This window comes from Venturia canescens, chromosome 9 (genome assembly GCF_019457755.1).
Source record: "Venturia canescens isolate UGA chromosome 9, ASM1945775v1, whole genome shotgun sequence".
Taxonomy (NCBI): domain Eukaryota; kingdom Metazoa; phylum Arthropoda; class Insecta; order Hymenoptera; family Ichneumonidae; genus Venturia; species Venturia canescens.
Window position 1 is genome coordinate 11,132,345 of NC_057429.1, and position 8,551 is coordinate 11,140,895.

General features: G+C 37.9%; 1 non-coding gene across 1 annotated transcript; it reads right to left on the reverse strand.

The window, feature by feature from the left end:
• Nucleotides 1–2,738: 2,738 nt before the first annotated feature.
• Nucleotides 2,739–2,857, reverse strand: LOC122416683 (5S ribosomal RNA). Its single transcript, XR_006262171.1, has one exon. It is a non-coding gene; the product is annotated as a 5S ribosomal RNA (ribosomal RNA).
• Nucleotides 2,858–8,551: the final 5,694 nt, after the last annotated feature.

Genomic DNA, 8,551 nt, shown 5'->3' on the forward strand with positions numbered 1-8,551 from the left:
CGACTCTGCTGGAACAATTATTTTTGTTTTATATCTTTCACTTTGGCTAAATTCCCATCTATCCATATATCTACCTCTTTGATTATTTACCCTATCTCCCCATTTTTTTTGTCTAATATTAAAATCTCCAGCCATTATATAATATGTGCTCTCTCTGTAAATTTTTAACTTATTACATAAAGCATCGAGCTCTTTTATAAATAGTTTTCTATTGTCATTTGTGGCATATATACTTATAATATATAAATTTTTAATTTTATTTGTTTGAACTTTTATTATCGTAAATTCAATAATTTCGTTTCTAGCAGATGTTGGATATGTAATTACTTCATATTGTATATTATTCCTTATTAATATTGCCGTTCCCCCTCCCTGAATTGAATTGGGTCTATCTGTTCTTATCATATCATAATTTTGATATGTTAATTTATATTTTTTATTGAGTTTAGTTTCAGACAATAGTATTATGTCATGATTATATTTGTTTATAAATTCTTGTAGCTCTAATCTTCTATAATTTGCAATTATTGAATTTACATTAATCGCTGCGATATTAATTTGACTTATTGTATCGCTTGTGTTATTCATTACTCTTGAAATAGTGAGTTAAATATAAATTCAATTCTTTCCGTGTTAGCCTTTACTTGTTCTGATAAATTTTTAAATTGATTCGTTATTATTAAAGCTATATCATTTCTTAGCTCATTAAACCATATTGGTCTTTGATCTTGTTGACTTGTTCGATTATTTTCTTCATAATAACTATCTTCTTCATACGATGTCGAGGGTTTTTCCATTTTTCTTGAATAGTCTTGCATTATTTTTTTTGTTACCTTCGGTACTTCTTTATTCTGTATTCTTACCGGATTATAGCTCTTAGTCTTTTGAGCATATGAAGTTTTTTCCTGCATGTTTGTAATTTTATTAATCTTTTGCTGTATTAAATTTTTATTTTGGTTTTGTTGCTTCGTTTTAAGATTTATCGCTAATTTTAAGTAAGGACATCCTTTGTATGACGCTGGATGCCCTTTTTGACCACAATTTGCACATACAAATTTTTCTTTACCCTCCATCGGGTTTATTTCACAATTACCCGGCCCATGAGTTTTTGCACACTTTACACATCTATACTCTAGATGACAGTTTTTGCTCGAGTGGCCTATACGTTGGCATCGCCTGCACTGGTATATTTTTGGTTTTCGCAATCTTTCCCATCTAATTCTCTGATATGCGAGAGCTTTAATTTTGAAGAGTTCTTCAGTTGAACTGTTTTGTGTGACTTGTATTAGGAAATGATATCTTTCCGGTCTATTTTTGTCAAATTGAAACTTTTTTATGTCAATCAGCTCGACGTTGGGGATATCAAGATCTAATAATTCCTTTTTTATGTCTTGTTCATTAAATTCTCCTCTTATTCCTTTGATCAGAATTGATTTCGGTTTACTTTCTCTTGGAGTGTAAGTAAAAAACTCAATTTTTTGAGATTTAACCACATTAATTATCTTGTCATAATGTTCTTGATTTTTTGTATAAATCGTGTGACTGACTTCATTGTTAATTTTTGATTCATTGATTGAAATTTCTTTTTTTGGGATTTTCAAATTATTAATTAATGTTATTATTGTTCTCATGCTTGTTTTTGTTGTAAAAATCGGCGGAGGTTTACCTTTCTTTAGCTGATTTACTTGCGCTTGATTTACTTCCATATCCGTGTTGTTCTCATCTTCTTCATACTCGCTGTCATCGGAGAGCTGCTGATATTGGTTTTCAGTCAAATTAATATCTCCATTATCTTGCGTCGATGTTGTAGTTCTTCTTTTTATCGGTCTCTTGGGAAGCTCCCATTCTTCAGACGGTGAAGATGCGTTGTTGCTTTTATCGGCAGTATCTTCTGAAGCGACATCCGTTGCTCCTCTTTTTCTTGCTTTTGTCAGGTTCGGCTTAGGATTATTTGAATCGTATTTTTTCTTTCTTTTATTTTCCATAAGCGTTTTTTTCAATAGATGATCCAATTGGATCGAGTCCAGTTTAGGAAAATCTTTTTCTCGCAAATTAAATTTCTTTTGATTTGCTGTATCGGTTGTTAAGGCCATTTTTTTTCCTTATTTATAGCCAATGCTATTTTGTTTTTCTTTATGTATTGTCCTCACCAAGGCTTTCCTAGCCTGGTAGGAGAAAAACACATTTAATTTTGTATTAATCACTGTTTTATTTATCACTTTTAACTCTACAGCCACCACTATCTATTGATCATATATTTTTGCTTATATTTCCTCTTATATCCACTCAAATTACACTTTTTAACTCTTATAATCTTGCACGTCTAGCAGAGCGATGTGATCGCTTTGAACGTCGCGGCCAGACTCCACGAGAACTGGTGCTTTCAGCATGGTATGGTCGTTGGCTGATGATGAAAACGATCGGTTAAAATTTTAGGAAATAAATTCGCACAAAATCGTGAATATCGTAATCATCGAGGCATTGAAACATTTGAGGTTTCACGAAATTTTTTCGATTAAAAAAGAACATCGCCGCTAGTCCTCTTCGTTTCATTACTCTATTTCCGGTTTTGGAGTAATCAGCGATATTTTTATTTGTCCGAAATCTTTGTCCGGGCATGTGGGTTGAATATGTTTCCTCGTGGTGGAAAAAAAAAAAACATGTGAACATTTCGATGATGAATTCATCATTTTCAACGGTTACGACAAAATACGATCGCGTTAATTGGCAAAATTGAGAGCCAACGGCACGCGGTGTTCCCAAGCGGTCACCCATCCAAGTACTGACCGCGCCCAATGCTGCTTAACTTCAGTGATCGGACGAGAACTGGTGCTTTCATCGTGGTATGGTCGTTGGCCGACGGGAAATTTGAGCGGCTGAAATTTTTGGAAATACATCCGCATAAAATCGTAAATTCCGTAATCATCGAGGCATCGAAGAATCTGAGGTCTTCACGTAATTTTTTCTATGAAAAAATGACATCGCTGCTGGTCCTCTTCGTTTTACTACTCCATTTCCGGTTTTGGAGTAATCAGCGATATTTCTATTTGTCCGACATCTTTGTCCGGGCACGTGGGTTGAATATGTTTCCTCGTGGTGGAAAAAAAAACATGTGGACATTTCGATGATGAATTCATCATTTTCAACGTTTACGACAAAATACGATCGCGTTATTTGGCAAAAATGAAAGCCAACGACATTCGTTGGCTGGAAGCACGTCTAAACGGTTTGAATTTGTCGAAGTAATTTAACGCAGAGAACATTGAAATTTTGTGAATTTTTCGTTTAGTAACGTATTCTGGAAAGTATAGGTATCGAACTAAATATGGCACAATGTTTAAAATGAATGATGAGATCTATGCAATAACTCTGCGTCACAGCCGTCGAATCACTGGTTTTAACTCTATCGCCGAAAAGCCTAGTGCTTCGACCACTTTCATCATTTGTATATTAATTTTATAAACCACCTTATTGGACTGCGAGCACGCTTTTTGTATAACGTTCAATATCGAATCTCATTCCTATTCTGATTGATTGACTTCGTTCATATTTCAATAGTTCCGAAAGATCATAAAAATCTAAATAAATCCGACAACTCAATTAATCCAGGACTAACTAATGCGAATAATGAGAATGAATTTGAAAAGGGTCCGTTTTAAGCTCGTTCGCGAAGTAAAGTATTGAGTTAAAGAGAAAAGAGAGCGTGCCTTAAAACACTATAATTTTATCGATTGCGTTAGTTCGAAAGGAGTTCGGAGTAGCGAATGCGGTTACGCGAGAGGCACCTGAAAGCTGGAGTATTCAGGAGTAATATGCGTCGAGAGCTCCACCTGGCGGGTACTCGGTTGACCGTGGTCTGCTTGAACTACGTAAGCACGTGTATTCTCGACTCGCCACAGCCAATTAGTCGGGACCCTCCCATTAATCCGGCCAATTAAGGATAACAAGGAAATTCTATTACGTTCTTGGCACTTCGGAATTTCGATCGTACCAGAAATACCGCCAACGAGCGACTCAACGTTCAGAGAGCGCTGACAGAAGATAGATTTGATGAAGAGCGAAGGAGGCTTTTTCCGGATGAAGAAAGCTACGCGGAATCAAACGTTTCGTCGAGGCCAAAATCAACTCGATTGCAAATTTTTAAGTACAATTTTCGCCTTGAAATGGCTAAAGCAACTATCAAAAGTCAAAGGGCTACTTTTGTGACGCCTAGCAGGTGCTCAAGTGTACGAAAACTTATGAAAAAAAAGGCAGGAAATCGTAATGGCCACACGAGCAAATATTAAACACTCGTTCTCAAAAGTGTGCTCGTTCTTGGAAGGCACAAGTAGACCCGAGAGAAGTTCTTATTTCGTTTGTTCCATTCTCAGCGAAGCCTGTGCAACTTTCACTGTATAAGTGTTTGTAAACTCTTGACTATTGGACTTTTCCTTTAACGGTGTTGCGCCAACGCCGTTTATACGTTGACTTGTACCAGGTACCCGCATATAGTATATGCATAGATACGCGTACTGTGAGTGAAGCACGTACTCTCGAGGCTTTATTCGCCTTGCCACTTTGAAATGCTCGTTTTCCACTTAAAACCTCATCCAGACGAGAAAAACAAAAAAAAACCATGCCACCGAAACTAAATTATGTTTCTCAAACATTCGTTATAATAAAATCATATTATGTTTACACCACTAAGCACGTTTTAGACTTTTTTTTACTCAATCCTTCATTTCGCATTGATGTAACAATAGACGATCGGATTACCGACGTATTGAGAGCTACGGATTTTTTTTTTTTTTTTTTTTTACGTTTTAAAAAATGTTACCTTGAGATTTTCAGTTCACTTGAATTTCGGGTGAAATTATATTTTGAATTACTCGATTTTCTTTCGACAGATTAATTTGTTTAGGAGCATAAGGACCGTGATGATGCTGAAGCGCAAAAAACTGAAATTTTATTCGGAGCTGCCGTTTTTAAAATGCACTGCAGTTTGCTAACAGCGTTTTTATGCACAGCTACACCGTGGCTCGTCTCGCCTCACGTAGATCCGAACATAGCTTTATTGAGCTACTTTATAAAGCTGCGCTCGATTGGTTGGTAGAGTTGCAGCAATGTCGAGTGGCAATCGATCTCTGGGCTTGTATCATAGGGCATGAAGACATGACGGTACTTCTGTTAATACCCGAGTTGAAGCTCCTTCGAGGATGCTTCACACGCTGCCCCCGTATCGTGTGCCATTTCAGGGCAACCATTTTTTTTCAATTGTTTCCTCGAAAATGTTTAGTTTGAACTGAATAATGAATTCTCACAGAGGAAAAATGTTGGTGAAAAATTCAGATGGAGGTTCTCATCGATATTGAAGTTATTTATTTCATTAAGGTACTCCTTTCACACACCCGAATATTCTACAAATAACTGATTTTAAATAACAGTAAAGTAAAAGTGCATGCGAATAAATCGGCGAAATTTGAGGTCAGGTTATCGAACATTTAATAAAGAATTAAAACTTCCAGAATCGTAAAATTTATACAGAAGCTTATGGAGATTTCATCATCACTATATTTCTGTTCAATAATTCATATACTAAATAATTCTAAATTCTTGCGATACAAACGGTCTCGCAGATAGAAAAAAAAATGTAAGGATTCCATAGAGACGATGAAAATGAAGGGTTACCGAATGTTTAAAAGAGATATTAACGATAGAAGTTGGAAAAATGGGAAAAGCTTGAGCTTTTCCTATGTATCAGCGACTTCTCAGAGGTTAGGAACCGTCCAAATTTCGAGTGCCCTAATTTGCGCCACCAAAAAATACGCTCATGCGAAAGAAATACCTTAAGGATCGATAATCCAGCAAAACTGCTTTCATCCACATGCTTGTGGTAAATTAGTAAATTGATCGATTTTTTTCAATGACCATACGAATAATGCATTGTTTCAACAACTTCTGACAGCACGAGACCGTGCTTTTTTAGTTTAATATTTTCTCCCAAGGCAAATCAATGTGTTTGAGAATGTTATAAAAAAATGTTATCTCAGGGCACGTCACGAAAAGCACATGCATTGATATTTCAATAGTCGTACTTGTGCCATGCAGCGTCACGTTTTCGTTCCGCCCATCCCCGAATTCCTTTTATCGGTCTCTTGTCACTTGTTTTCTCACTTGTGTCACTTGGTATCGAAAGCCGAATAGCGGAAGGACGTATGTGGTTTCGTTTGGCGTTCATACCAAGTGGATTGTGCGATATTTCGTTGGCAGTCGACGTAAGCTCTTTGCCACACTTTGGAGAAAGCCATTGAATAGGAAATAAGACGACGAGAGCACACACGTCATTTCTTTTCTTTTTCTTCATATTCCCTCTTTTCTTTCATTTCCTTTCCTGTCCTCGTCGGAGATTCTTCGCTCGATCTTTCCGTACTCCCGTTTGAGGTTATTGAAATTTTTGTCATACTATCAAACCACATAAATATGCCGCTACACAGACGCGGCACACGCCCCCTCTGCTCTTCCACCGTTCGCCGCCTAACCTTCTAAAGCTCCTTTTCAACTCTGTACTTTCGTTATTACCTCCGAGCTGTGTCGAGTCGGAGCAAAGGTGCAATAACTTACTCCGCCAACCCTTCAATCCTTGCCAGCGCGAAGGTGGATTCGCTGCGCAGTAGATTCGGGAACAGGAAATATAATGTTTGAGAAATGTAACCAGAAAAAAATCTGGATCGCTCCTATGTTTTCGGTTTAAATATGATCACAGTCATCGACAGTTGAGCCGCAATTACGAATGGAAATTTTCTATTAAAAATGCTAGTTCCTGCTTTGTGCGAGGCTTCCACCTAGCCGTGTTTTTACAATGCAGCATAATAACGTTAATAATAACAATGGGTTATAACGACAATAAATTAGTGCAATGGTGCAATAATATTGGTGAATAAGGTGAAAGAAAAACAAGATGACAGACAGATAAGTGGGAGCAGGAATAATATCATGAGACCGATACACAATATTCAGTTTTATTTTGTGATTTTTTCGTTCATTTACCATTTATATTATTCTTTATATATTTTTTTTTTCGACAAAGTCACCAAACTAATGATTTGGCATCTGGTTTCATGAAAGCTTTCGCTCGACTCCAGTAAATCCATCGAAGCTATCTTTTTCCGAGGTCTCGTTGCCCTGGAAAAAGAGGGTTGCAAGCGATGCTCCACCTATTTTATTAATCATTACATTAAATTTTCCAATGTGAACAATTTTAATTAAAAATTCAAAATTTTTAAATCTCAATTCAAGAATCCAACGTTTCAAGAAACAATTGAAACGTCGTTACAAAAAAAACTGCCGAATATCAAGTGTTTTTGGTAACTGCAAAAATGATTGGACCTTGCAGATAAAATTTCAGGAATTTCGTTCTCATTTCGTTTGAAATGAGCACACTGACATTTGGCGGCCCAGGGAAGACGAGAGTCCTCTCATGCCTATCCGTTGATGCATTTGTTCGGCGTGCAACGAATGCGCGCTGTCGAATGTCTCCGAAGGGGAAGAAAGCGAGACGATCAAATGTCCGCATAAAGACAGCAAGAACGTGTGCAGGCTGCTTATTTTTATTTCCTCAAAGTGACGTGTTAGGCAAAGCCAAAGGGCACGTGATTCGGGTCATACATTCATGTCCTATTTCCGATGGGAGCGAACCACCAGGAAAGTGGAATGGTGAATGTTTCTGATCGAAATTGGACCACGACAGAGTCGGGGTGGAGGGAGTCCGCCCGAAAGAAGGAAGACTCGTATATGCAGAAAGAAAGAGTCTTTTGGGATGTTCCTTTTTTTCATGGGGCGCGAGGCGACTGGGTATGGAATATACATGAAGTCTGGGGATCCTCAGCCTTCATCTAGAGATTCCTCTGGCCTCCCTTCGATTGGGCTGTGAAAAAAATAGAAAAACTTATGAGCAGCTTGATTTATTTATATTTAGAAGCTTTTGGGAGGGGGCGAGAGGAAGAAGGGCTTTAAGTGTATACGTCTCCAGAGACCAGCCCTTCGAAGCGGCCTATCGAAAGTCATTTGATTCATCGGTAATCTTCAAACGCGTACGTCACGATCTGTTTTAGGATCATGTCAACAAATATGTGCGTTGCGAATCGGTATGGGAGCATTTCCTCGCAGACTTTTAGCTCGAGTAATGCATGATTTATGTCCTCTTTGAACCGCAAGCTTCACTTCGGAGAGCCTCTGTATAAACATAATGTTAAACTCGTAAATGAAATATTTTCACAACGCTCGGTGTGTTAACGCTTCCAAGAGCAGAGCTCCGTCCGCGGGCCCAATCTCACAATCATCATCAACCGAAAGTACAACAACGCAATATTCATAACAGAAACGAATATCGTGGGTACGAATTCGTGCTCACATATTATTGCGACTGGATCGGACGGCGGTGTTTAGACTTCGTGGCACGGAACTCGGAGTCGCGTTTCCAACGCCTTCGTCACCGAGGTTCACACATCGTTTTTCATTCATTGCGGGTGCGCGACGAGTTTTTGTAAATATTTCGGTCGCACCAGTCGGGGAC